The 14,364-nt window shown below is 36.0% G+C and overlaps 1 pseudogene across 1 annotated transcript in view; it reads left to right on the forward strand.

Moving 5' to 3' along the window:
* The first annotated feature begins 958 nt into the window (after positions 1 to 958).
* The window catches only part of LOC308287828 (myosin heavy chain, fast skeletal muscle-like), a 32,852-nt pseudogene continuing 19,446 nt past the window's right edge, over positions 959 to 14,364 (forward strand). Inside the window, exons 1-3 of the transcript in view lie at positions 959 to 1,168; positions 2,281 to 2,424; positions 14,123 to 14,279. The product of the transcript in view is annotated as a myosin heavy chain, fast skeletal muscle-like (transcript). The remainder of the gene's footprint in view (positions 1,169 to 2,280; positions 2,425 to 14,122; positions 14,280 to 14,364) is intronic.

A 14,364-nucleotide genomic window follows, 5' to 3' on the forward strand; every position in this document is an offset into this window, starting at 1 on the left:
TCCAAAACCGTTGATTTTGAAATAATCATTTAAAACACGATTTAAACTAGTGAAAACAGCCGATCTACAAGCACACAACGCCTCGCACCGCGAGGCGTTCTGTTGCTTGTAGATCTGCTGTTTTCACTACTTTTGTGCGACGGCCTTGTATGAAGAAGCAGGGCTTTACTTTGCAAAAAACATACAAATCTGAAACTTGGAGATACGAGGTTTCTGCCCGACAGTGACGATAAGCCAATTTAATCCATGATTATGAATTGTATTGAATCATTCAACTCCTGTTAATGTCCTCAAAATGATGTGTTTTCTCCACGCTAAAAGGCTGCACACAAGATTCCACCGCTATTGGTAGAGGAGAAAAGTGAGTGTTCATAATTTTCCTAATAAATCTACAATTAGCTATAACCATAAGAATAGTCCTACAATTATCTACTCAGATCTCAAGTCAGCAATTGCATAAACACCATCTATTTGTCCGCCTTCATAATAAAGTATTAATTAACACGAACGGGTACACCTTATTGTGTATCATTATTTTATGCTTTAACTATTGAACAATAGCAGATATACAAGCTCACAGCGTGGCACCGAGTGCCGCGCTGCGAGCTTGTAGATCTGCTATTTTTGAAAAATCGTGAACATTTGAATTTTGACCCGATTCTATAAGTGTCTTTTGAATCCTTCTAAGGTTTTTGGAAAAAAAACTATGTTTATGTCAGCAATCTGGCCAGCCATCGTCAAAGAAAAGGTCCTTTTCACTTAACTGGAGCTCCGTTATTCTGTTCTTGACAGACTACTATGTCAGTGGTTCTCAAACCTTTTCATGTGAAGGACCCCCAAAATGATATGTATTTGGCCACGGACCCCCATCTCAAAATATTTAGTTCCAGGGACCACCCAGAAGCAACATTAATATAATTAACACCATCTATTTGTCCGTCTACAGAAAGCCGCCACCATGAGTACGGACGGAGAGATGAAGCAGTACGGCAAGGCCGCCATTTATCTCCGTAAGCCAGAGAAGGAGAGAATGGAGTCTCAAAGCGCGCCCTTTGATGCCAAAACGGCAGCATATGTGGCCGACAAAGCCGAGCTGTACCTCAAGTGTAAAATCCTAAAGAAGGACGGTGGCAAAGTCACCGTGGAACTGCTTGGGGACAAGAAGGAGGTAAAGGTTTATCTAAAATCAAGTACCACTGTAAGGGCCGATGTATACTCCACTTTTAGAGCCCACTTTAAATCGGTTCGGCTCTGTTCAAACTACAATATCGTCACCTTAATAAACTAACTTGAATGAGCTGTCCTAACAACCTCCAGGTTCTGGTGCCGCCAAGCCTGTGCTGCCCACACAAAGATCTGGCTATCCGTGTGCGAAAGATCTCCATATATGGGATCTCTGTATCTCTCAGTCCTTGTCCCCTTTTATGGGCATATTCGTTGGATCGGCGGTTCTACTGAAAAATTACGTTTTGTACAACTGTGCATTATGTAAGTACAGTAACGGCAGGGGAAGTAGCTAAGTATGTAGGCAAAGATCTGGGCTACTCTGCGTGCGAAAGTTGGAGTCTGTAGAACCAACCATGTGCTGTCAGACCTCTTTCATGTGATTCGGGCCAATTCGGCCTCGGCATCAATTAGTAGTCAGGATGGCCTATAAGTCACTGTTTGAGAAAAATGATATTTTTGGGGGGGGGGGGAGGGGGGTGCTGCCGAGATGTTGTGACACCCAGGACCAAATTTAACTCTAAAAGTGGAGTAGGCCTACATGCAGGCCAGTGGTGTAAAGTAACTAAGTACTTTTACTTACAGTAAGTGCTAAGTACGGTTTTGAGGTACTTTTACTTTACTGGAGTATTTCCAATTACTTCTACTCCACTACATTCTAGATCCAGAAAATGTTACTTTTACTCCACTACATTTATTTGAAAACTTTAGTTACTATTTACTTTGCGGATATAAATTATAATATTATAAAAGATACATTAACCACTTTAGCCCTATTTTATGCCTATAGGTATTTGAAAATAGCCTACAAGCTCACAACGTGTCGCCAAGTGACGCGTTGTGAGCTTGTAGATCAGCTATTTTCAAACATTTTGTACTTTTACTTTTGGTACTTTAAGTACGGTACATTTTGATGCCAATATTTTCGTTGTATTTTACTTGTAACGGAGTACTTCTACATTGCAGTAATGATACTTTTATTCACGTAAAAAAAATGGAGTACTTTTTCCACCACTGATGCAGGCCCTAATCACGATTATTATTATATTTTTCTAGGAAAGAACTGTGCCTGAGGCTGACGTCACCCCCATGAACCCTCCCAAGTATGACAAGATTGAGGACATGGCCATGATGACCCACCTCACTGAAGCCACCGTCCTGTATAACCTCAAAGAGCGTTATGCAGCATGGATGATCTACGTAAGGTTTTAGACTTGTGATTTTTGCGGGTCGACTCGACTCAGTAAAAAGTTGAGTTGAAGTCGACTTTACCCTTCGATGACGTCATCACATCACACACGACCCCCCAGTTATGTTGGGGGGGCCCCCCCAGACGATTAACTTAATGTGCAACATTGTTTTCTCACTCAACTGTAAACAAACCAACAACGTTTAAGTATATAGACATGCAGTAGAGGGTATCTTCACATTTCTAAAGTGCCAATTTAAGGACTTTTTAATACCTCTAAATTAATTAGACTAATTAAACATTATCCAAATTGTCAGATATATAGAGGCAGAAATTGTGAAAATAGCCGATCTACATGCTCACAACGCCTCGCATTGCGAGGCGTTGTGAGCATGTAGATCGGCTATTTTCACAATAGAACCATGTTATACCAAATGTAATGTAGCACTGTAATATTGGATCATTCCGTCCTTGGCAATAAGCAATCCTACTGTTTGAATGCTGTACAGACGCACACATGGAGCAAACATAATGATAGAGGATACAGTACAATTTATATCATCAAGTGAAACCCATAGAGAAAACAACAGTATGTAAATAACAAACTTTTAGTTCGTTTTTTTTTTTTTTTTTCGTTAACAAAAGTTAACTTGTTCATTTATAGTTGATGCCTCTTCTAACTCGTAACATTAATCCCAGCGGAGATCAGTCTTTTTGCCTTTGAGTGAGTTTGCATTTCCAGAGCGGAAGGGAGCGGGTGGAAGTAGGGGGTCCCTTACCAAAAAGTAGTATACTTACGTATACTCTGAGTATACTTGTTATGAACTAAGTATACTTTGTCTAAACTAATACTTTGGTAAGTATACTTTTCTGTTTACTTAAAATGTACTATCAGGAATATACTTAACAAAAGTATACTTAGTTTATACTGACGAGTACACAGCAAAAGTTTAAGTATACTTTTCCTTCATTTCAAGTGCAGCCTATATTCTATAGTACTAAGTACAAGTAAATCAAAATGTTCTACCTGCCTGCATGCAACATGGAGTGTTCTTATACAGTATCTGGCTTGTGGGTGTATACTTGTATATTTCTCAAACTGGCTGCTTGAGGTAGTTGCCCTACACTGTGCACCTGTAGTGCTTATACTTGAGGTATACTAGATTTATACTTGAACTGCACTATTTTCATACATGAAGTATACCATTTATATAGTCCAAACATACTATGCGTGAACTTAATGTACACTACTCTTTTACTTGCAGTGTACTTGAATTGCACTTTTCTTATACTTGAGGTGTACCATATTTATTTACACAAAATGTCTATACTACAAACATACTATGCGTGAACTTAATGTACACTACTCTTTTATTTGCAGTGTACTTGAATTGCACTTTTCTTATACTTGAGGTATACTATGGTCAAACCTCAACTACACTATTTTTAAACTTGCACCATACCGGTTATATACTCTAAACATACTGTGCGTGAACTTAATGGACACTACTCTTTTACCTGCAGTGTACTTGAATTGCACTTTTCTTATACTTGAAGAATACCAGTTATATACACAAACCATACTGTGCGTGAACTTAATGGACACTACTCTTTTACTTGCAGTGTACTTGAATTGCACTTTTCTTATACTTGAGGTGTACCATATGTATTTTCACAAAACATACTATGTGTGAACGTAATGTACACTACTCTTTTACTTGCAGGGTACTTGAATTGCACTTTTATTATGCATGACGTATACTACGATTGTACTTGAAATGCACTATTATATACTCCAAACAAACTATGCGTGAACTTAATGTACACTTGCAGTGTAATTGAATTGCACTATTTTCAGACTTGAGGTATACCATTTATATACTCCAAACATACTATGCGTGAGCTTAATGTACACTACTCTTTTATTTGCAGTGTACTTGAATTGCACTTTTCTTATACTTGACGTATACTACATTTATACTTGAATTTCACTACTTTTAAACTTGAATATCACTTTTCTTATACGTGAGGTATACAATGGTCATACTTCAACTGCACTACTTTTAAACTTGCACCATACCAGTCATATACTCTAAACATACTGTGCGTGAAGTTAATGGACACTACTCTTTTACCTGCAGTGTACTTGAATTGCACTTTTCTTATACTTGAAGAATACCAGTTATATACTCAAACCATACTGTGCGTGAACTTAATGGACACTACTCTTTTACTTGCATTGTACTTGAATTGCACGTTTCTTATACTTGACGTATACTACGTTTATATTTGAACTGCACTATTTTCATACTTGAGGTATACCATTTATATACTACAAACATACTATGCTTGAACTTAATGTACACTACTCTTGTATTTGCAGTGTACTTGAATTGCACTTGTGTTATACTTGAAGTATACTATGGTCATACTTCAACTGCACTAATTTTAAACTTTCACCATACCGGTTATATACTCTAAACATACTTTGCGTGAACTTACTGGACACTACTCTTTTACCTGCAGTGTACTTGAATTGCACTTTTCTTATACTTGAAGAATACCAGTTATATACTCAAACCATACTGTGCGTGAACTTAATGGACACTACTCTTTTACTTGCATTGTACTTGAATTGCACGTTTCTTATACTTGACGTATACTACATTTATATTTGAACTGCACTATTTTCAGACTTGAGGTATACCATTTATATACTCCAAACATACTATTCGTGAGCTTAATGTACACTACTCTTTTATTTGCAGTGTACTTGAATTGCACTTTTCTTATACTTGACGTATACAACATTTATACTTGAATTTCACTACTTTTAAACTTGAATAGCACTTTTCTTATACGTGAGGTATACTATGGTCATACTTCAACTGCACTACTTTTAAACTTGCACCATACCAGTTATATACTCTAAACATACTGTGCGTGAAGTTAATGGACACTACTCTTTTACCTGCAGTGTACTTGAATTGCACTTTTCTTATACTTGAAGAATACCAGTTATATACTCAAACCATACTGTGCGTGAACTTAATGGACACTACTCTTTTACTTGCATTGTACTTGAATTGCACGTTTCTTATACTTGACGTATACTACGTTTATATTTGAACTGCACTATTTTCATACTTGAGGTATACCATTTATATACTACAAATATACTATGCTTGAACTTAATGTAGACTACTCTTTTACCTGCAGTGTACTTGAATTGTACTACGTTTACATTTGAACAGCACTATTTCATACTTGAAGTATAACGGTTATATACTCAAAACATACTATGCGTGAACTTAATGGACACTACTCTTTTACTTGAATTGCACTATTCTTATACTTGACGTATACTACGTTTATATTTGAATTGCATTAATTTTAAACGTGAGGTATACCATTTATATACTCAAAACATACTTAATGTACACTACTCTTTTACTTGCAGTGCACTTGAATTGCACTTTTCATTTACTTGAGGTATACTATGGTCATACTTGAACTGCACTACATTTAAATTTTAAGTATACCATTTATATACGTAAAACATACTATGTGTGAACTTAATGTACACTACTCTTAAACCTGCAGTGTACTTGAATAGCACTTTTATTGTACTTGAGGTATACTAAGGTCATATGAACTGCACTACTTTTAACCTTGAAGTATTCCATTTATATACTCAAACTATACTGTGCATGAACTTAATGTGCACTACTCTTTTACCTCTAGTGTACTTGAATTGCACTTTTCTTATACATGAGGTATACTACGTTTATATTTGAACGGCACTTTTTTCATACTTGAAGTATACCATTTATATACTCGGAACATACTATGCATGAACTTAATTTACACTACTCTTTTACCTGCAGTGTACTTGAATTGTACTATGTTTACATTTGAACAGCACTATTTCATACTTGAAGTATAACGGTTATATACTCAAAACATACTATGGGTAAACTTAATGGACACTACTCTTTTACTTGAATTGCACTATTCTTATACTTGAGGTATACTATGGTCATACTTGAACTGCACTACTTTTAAACTTGAAGTATACCATTTATATACTCAAAACATACTAGGCGTGAACTTAATGGACACTACTCTTTTACTTGCAATTTACTTGAATTGCACTTAGCTTATACTTGACATATACTACGTGTATATTTGAACTGCACTATTTGTATACTCGAAGTATACCATTTATATACTCAACACATACTGTGCGTGAACTTAATGTTCACTACTCTTTTACCTGCAGTGCACTTGAATTGCACGTTTCTTATACTTGAGGTATACTATGGTCATACTTGAACTGCACTATTTTCATACTCGAGGTATACCATTTATATACTCAAAACATACTATGCGTGATTTTAATGTACACTACTCTTTTACTTGCAGTGCACTTGAATTGCACTCTTCTTTTACTTGAGGTATACTATGGTCATACTTGAACTGCACTACTTTTGAATTTGAACCATACCAGTTATATACTCAAAACATACTATGTGTGAACTTCATGGACACTACTCTTTTACTTGAATTGCACTATTCTTATACTTAAGGTATACCATGGTCATACTTGAACTGCACTATTTTCATACTCGAGGTATACCATTTATATACTCAAAACATACAATGCGTGAACTTAATGTACACTTGCTGTGTACTTGAATTGCACTTTTCTTATACGTGAGGTATACTACTTTTATACTTGAAATGCACTATTTTAATACTTGAAGTATACCATTTGTATACTCAAAACATACTATGCGTGAACTTAATGTACACTTGCTGTGTACTTGAATTGCACTTTCCTTATACGTGAGGTATACTACTTTTATACTTGAAATGCACTATTTTAATACTTGAAGTATCCCATTTGTATACTCAAAACATACTATGCGTGAACTTAATGTACACTACTCTTTAACTTGCAGTGTACTTGAATTGCAAGTTGTTTATACTTTACGTTTATACTTGAACTGCACTATTTTTATACTTGAAGTATACCATTTATATACTCAAAACATACTTGAATTGTACTTTTCTTATACTTGAGGTATACTATGTTTATACTTGAACTGCACTATTTTCATTGTAGCGACGGGGTGCAACTAATTGATATTCTAACACAGTTCTGCATAAGTATTGTAATGGTTAAAGAAAAACAGAGTGTGAAATATTATAGCTTTGGAAATGGAGGACTGTATATTTTGGAGTTGAGGTTATGCCCACCACAGGGCTCCAGTCAAAGAGCAGTAATCAATGATGACACTTGATGGTGTTTTATGTGGTTTTTATAAAGGAGGTAGTTGGCGGACACACACATACACAATGATGAATGGTATCTGAAAATATAGAAATAATACATAAGGATAAGGAGACAATAAACAATATGCAGTAGTAACCTACACAAACATAGCATATTACTGAAATGAGCCATGCACTCATGTGCCAGCTTAGACCCAGCATGCCCTCACACACAGGTTAGACTAGGGCCTGTTAGCTTAGCCACTGAAGTTTAGCTAGCAAACACAATTACAAAAACAAACTTTTTAAACCATACACAGATCAATTCTGACACAATGAACTGTTACCACATGAACCATTATTGCTCTGCAGGACAGAAAACAACTCACTTTGTCAAGAACGCATTCTTATGTGCATATGTTTGTGTGTGGCTGCACTCATGCATGTAAACAGTTGGGGTCCTCTGTTCTAGTGGTGCCCAAACAACTGCCTCAACTAAAGTGTCACCTGGGTCCTGATCAGAGGGTACCTGAGGCATGCCTGCTCTAAATGGGGACAATAAAGGTGGTGATGGGGAATTTTGTACACAGAGTGTAACAAAGGCATTTAATGAAGTTGGGGGGGGGGGGGGGGGGGGGATGTTTGGTGTTGCTGAACTGCCTGTAGATTTCACTCTGAATGTGTAGACTTGCCGGTCCCATTATACACCTACAAATGAACAGATAAAGCACATTAGTTATGGGAGTCAACAGTAGTAATATACTTTGAATTGACAAGAGGAATACCAAGATTTGTGAAGATAATGTAAAGCTGTTATTTGTAAAACCCTTACCTTTGTCTGTTCTCCTCCTCCCAGGGTGGTGTTCGGGCAAAAGAGTTCCCTCTGGGAACACGCACCCTATTTATAGTCCTGGGAGGGTGAAGCCAAGTGGGAAGTGGATAGAGGGGAGATTGAGAATGATTCTAATGCATTTAATAATGTATGGTGGGTGTACACATTTAGTGGGCATAGTGGTAATTGGAGATATGAATTAAAGGAGCATTTCCATGTGCTAGTGTTTTAAGTACTTTTGTATTATAAAATGCATTAGAATAATTCTCAATCTCCCCTCTATCCACTTCCCACTTGGTTTCACCCTCCCAGGACTATAAATAGGGTGTGTGTTCCCAGAGGGAACTCTTTTGCCCGAACACCACCCTGGGAGGAGGAGAACATCAGACAAAGGTATTATCTTCACACATCTTGGCATTCTACTTGTCAATTCAAAGTATATTACTACTGTTGACTCCCATAACTAATGTGCTTTATCTGTTCATTTGTAGGTGTATAATGGGACCGGCAAGTCTACACATTCAGAGTGAAATCTACAGACAGTTCAGCAACACCAACCCCCCCCCCAACTTCATTAAATGCCTTTGTTACACTCTGTGTACAAAATTCCCCATCACCAGCTTTATTGTCCCCATTTAGAGCAGGCATGCCCCAGTGAGTTGTTTTCTGTCCTGCAGAGCAATAATGGTTCATGTGGTAACAGTTCATTGTGTCAGAATTGATCTGTGTGTGGTTTAAAAAGTTTGTTTTTGTAATTGCTAGCTAAACTTCAGTGGCTAAGCTAACAGGCCCTAGTTTAACCTGTGTGTGAGTGCATGCTGGGTCTAAGCTGGCACATGAGTGCATGGCTCATTTCAGTAATATGCTATGTTTGTGTAGGTTACTACTGCATATTGTTTATTGTCTCCTTATCCTTATGTATTATTTTTATATTTTCAGATACCATTCATCATTGTGTATGTTTGTGTCCGCCAACTACCTCCTTTATAAAAACCACATAAAACGCCATCAAGTCTCATCATTGATTACTGCTCTTTGACTGGAGCCCTGTGGTGGGCAGAACCTCAACTCCAGAATATACAGTCCTCCATTTCCAAAGCTATAATATTTCACACTCTGTTTTTCTTTAACCATTACAATACTTATGCAGAACTGTGTTCGAATATTAATTAGTTGCACCCCGTCGCTACAATGAAAATAGTGCAGTTCAAGTATAAACATAGTATACCTCAAGTATAAGAAAAGTGCAATTCAAGTATGTTTTGAGGATATAAATGGTATACTTCAAGTATGAAAATAGTGCAGTTCAAGTATAAACGTAGTACGTAAAGTATAAAAAACGTGTAATTCAAGTACACTGCAAGTAAAAGAGTAGTGTCCATTAAGTGTCCATTAAGTTGACGCATAGTATGTTTTGAGTATATAACTGGTATGGTTCAAGTTTAAAAGTTGTGCAGTTCAAGTATGACCATAGTATACCTCAAGTAAAAGAAGGGTGCAATTCAAGTGCACTGCAAGTAAAAGAGTAGTGTATATTAAATTCACGCATAGTATGTTTTGAGTATATAAATGGTATACCTCGAGTATGAAAATAGTGCAGTTCAAATATAAACGTAGTATACGTCAAGTATAAGACAAGTGCAATTCAAGTAAAAGAGTAGTGTCCATTAAGTTCACGCATAGTATGTTTTGAGTATATAACTGGTACGGTTCAAGTTTAAAAGTAGTGCAGTTCAAGTATGACCATAGTATACGTCAAGTATAAGAAAAGTGCAATTAAAGTGCTCTGCAGGTAAAAGAGTAGTGTACATTAAGTTCACGCACAGTATGTTTTGAGTATATAAATGGTATAGTTCAAGTTTAAAAGTAGTGCAGTTCAAGTATGACCATAGTATACCTCAAGTATAAGAATAGTGCAATTCAAGTACAAGAGTAGTGTCCATGAAGTTCATGCACAGTATGTTTTGAGTATATAAATGGTATGATTCAAGTTTAAAAGTAGTGCAGTTCAAGTATGACCATAGTATACCTCAAGTATAAGAAAAGAGCAATTAAAGTGCACTGCAGGTAAAAGAGTAGTGAACATTCAGTTCACGCACAGTATGTGTTGAGTATATAAATGGTATACCTCGAGTATGGAAATAGTGCAGTTCAAATATAAACACAGTTTACGTCAAGTATAAGACAAGTGCACAGCAAGTAAAAGAGTAGTGTACATTAAGTTCACGCATAATATGTTTTGAGTATATAAATGGTATACCTCGAGTATGAAAATAGTGCAGTTCAAATATAAACGTAGTATACGTCAAATATAAAACAAGTGCAGTTCAAGTAAAAGAGTAGTGTCAATTAAGTACACGCATAGTATGTGTTGAGTATATAAATGGTATACTTCAAGTTTTAAAGTAGTGCAGTTCAAGTATGACCATAGTATACCTCAAGTAAAAGAAGAGTGCAATTCAAGTGCACTGCAGGTAAAAGAGTAGTGTACATTAAGTTCACGCACAGTATGTGTTGAGTATATAAATGGTATACTTCGAGTATACAAATAGTGCAGTTCAAATATACACGTAGTATATGTCAAGTATAAGCTAAGTGCAATTCAAGTACAATGCAAGTAAAAGAGTAGTGTCCATTAAGTTCACGCCTAGTATGTTTTGAGTATATAACTGGTATACTTCAAGTATAAGAAACGTTCAATTCAAGTACACTGCAGGAAAAATATTAGTGTACATTAAGTTCACGCAAAGTATGTTTTGAGTATATAAATGGTATGAATCCAGTTTAAAAGTAGTGCAGTTCAAGTATGACCATAGTTTACCTCAAGTATAAGAATAGTGCAATTCAAGTACAAGAGTAGTGTCCATGAAGTTCACGCATAGTATGTTTTGAGTATATAACTGGTATGATTCAAGTTCAAAAGTAGTGCAGTTCAAGTATGACCATAGTATACCTCAAGTAAAAGAAGAGTGCAATTCAAGTGCACTGCAAGTAAAAGAGTAGTGTACATTAAAATCAGACATAGTATGTTTTGAGTATATAAATGGTATACCTCGAGTATGGAAATAGTGCAGTTCAAATATAAACGCAGTTTACGTCAAGTATAAGACAAGTGCACAGCAATTAAAAGAGTAGTGTACATTAAGTTCACGCATAGTATGTTTTGAGTATATAAATGGTGTACCTCGAGTATGAAAAAAGTGCAGTTCAAGTATGACCATAGTATACCTCAAGTATAAGACAAGTGCAATTAAAGTGCACTGCAGGTAAAAGAGTAGTGAACATTAAGTTCACGCACAGTATGTTTGGAGTATATAAATGGTATACTTCGAGTATAGAAATAGTGCAGTCCAAATATACACATAGTATATGTCAAGTATAAGCTAAGTGCAATTCAAGTACAATGCAAGTAAAAGAGTAGTGTCCATTAAGTTCACGCCTAGTATGTTTTGAGTATATAACTGGTATACTTCAAGTATAAGAAACGTTCAATTCAAGTACACTGCAGGTAAAATAGTAGTGTACATTAAGTTCACACATAGTATGTTTTGAGTATATAAATGGTATACTTCAAGTTTAAAAGTAGTGCAGTTCAAGTGTGACCATAGTATACCTCAAGTATAAGAATAGTGCAATTCAAGTAAAAGAGTAGTGTCCATGAAGTTCACGCATAGTATGTTTTGAGTATATAACTGGTATGGTTCAAGTTCAAAAGTAGTGCAGTTCAAGTATGACCATAGTATACCTCAAGTAAAAGAAGAGCGAAATTCAAGTGCACTGCAAGTAAAAGAGTAGTGTACATTAAAATCACGCATAGTATGTTTTGAGTATATAAATGGCATACCTCGAGTATGAAAATAGTGCAGTTCAAATGTAAACGTAGTTTACGTCAAGTATAAGACAAGTGCACTGCAAGTAAAAGAGTAGTGTACATTAAGTTCACGCATAGTATGTTTTGAGTATATAACTGGTATGGTTCAAGTTTAAAAGTAGTGCAGTTCAAGTATGACCATAGTATACCTCAAGTAAATGAAAAGTGCAATTCAAGTGCACTGCAAGTAACAGAGTAGTGTACACTAAGTTCACGCACAGTATGTTTTGAGTATATAAATGGTGTACTTCAAGTTTAAAAGTAGTGCAGTTCAAGTATGACCATAGTCTTCCTCAAGTAAATGAAAAGTGCAATTCAAGTGCACTGCAAGTAAAAGAGTAGTGTACATCAAGTATGTTTTGAGTATATAAATGGTATACTTCAAGTTTAAAATTAATGCAATTCAAATATAAACGTAGTATACGTCAAGTATAAGAATAGTGCAATTCAAGTAAAAGAGTAGTGTCCATTAAGTCCATGCATAGTATGTTTTGAGTATATAACCGTTATACTTCAAGTATGAAATAGTGCTGTTCAAATGTAAACGTAGTACAATTCAAGTACACTGCAGGTAAAAGAGTAGTGTACATTAAGTTCATGCATAGTATGTTCCGACTATATAAATGGTATACTTCAAGTATGAAAAAAGTGCCGTTCAAATATAAACGTAGTATAACTCATGTATAAGAAAAGTGCAATTCAAGTACACTAGAGGTAAAAGAGTAGTGCACATTAAGTTCATGCATAGTATAGTTTGAGTATATAAATGGTATACTTCAAGGTTACGAGTAGTGCAGTTCATATGAACTTAGTATACCTCAAGTACAATAAAAGTGCTATTCAAGTACACTGCAGGTAAAAGAGAAGTGCACATTAAGTTCACGCATAGTATGTTTTACGTATATAAATGGTATACTTCAAATTTAAATGTAGTGCAGTTCAAGTATGACCATAGTATACCTCTCGTATAAGAGAAGTGCAATTCAAGTAAATAAGTAGTGTACTTAAGTATACATCTGAGTATATGAATGGTTTATTTTAAGTAAGGGAATAGCACAATTCTAGTGTATGAATACAATAATTTAAGTATACTCATATATACTTCATGTATACTTTAAGTAAACTTAGAGTTTACTCGAGTATACTCAAAAGTGGGCCAATTCAGATTACTTTTAGTACGGTAGGTATACTGTAAGTATACTAACTAGTACACTAACTAGTACATTTGTTAGTATACTACTTGTACATAAATATCAGTATACTTGTACTTAAAGTATACTTAAGAAATATACTCAAAGTTGACTTAAGTATACTTAGAAAAGTAAACTTGAAGTTTACTACTTTTTGGTAAGGGGTCCAATGAGTTTCTTTAGATAGGAGGGGGTATTGCTGTGGATCCACTGATGGGTAAGAAGGCAGATCCTTGAAGGCTACTCCATCCTGAAGGAGATGGGAAGCTAGTGTAGAGAATGGAGTATGGCTGTGATATGTTCTCTCTCATCATCAGGATCCTATATAGCAGCACATGACATTCTAGCTACTCAGACTATAAATAGGCAACCACACTCGCAATTTCCCCGAATTTTATCTTTCTAGTTCTGAATGTACTGGAGCTTCTGGATGCTCATGTTAGGGACCCCGATGAGAAGTGCGTTGCAGACAGTAGTCAAAGCCTTGAGGAGACAAGGGTGAGCAAGTTAATGTTCTTTCTCTTCTCCCCTTCCTTCAGACCTACTCTGGCTTGTTCTGTGCGACTGTGAACCCCTACAAGTGGCTCCCAGTGTACGACCAGGAGGTTGTGAATGCCTACAGAGGCAAGAAGCGTATTGAGGCCCCACCTCACATCTTCTCCGTCTCTGACAACGCCTATCAGTTCATGCTGATGGGTACGTACTGTCCTAGTGAGGATAATGTAAAACATACATAACTATAACGGTCTTGTGCCGTATTTGTGACTAAAGGTTTGATTTA

Source organism: Nannobrachium achirus (genome assembly GCF_963921795.1).
Source record: "Nannobrachium achirus genome assembly, chromosome: 6".
Classification (NCBI taxonomy): Eukaryota; Metazoa; Chordata; class Actinopteri; order Myctophiformes; family Myctophidae; genus Nannobrachium; species Nannobrachium achirus.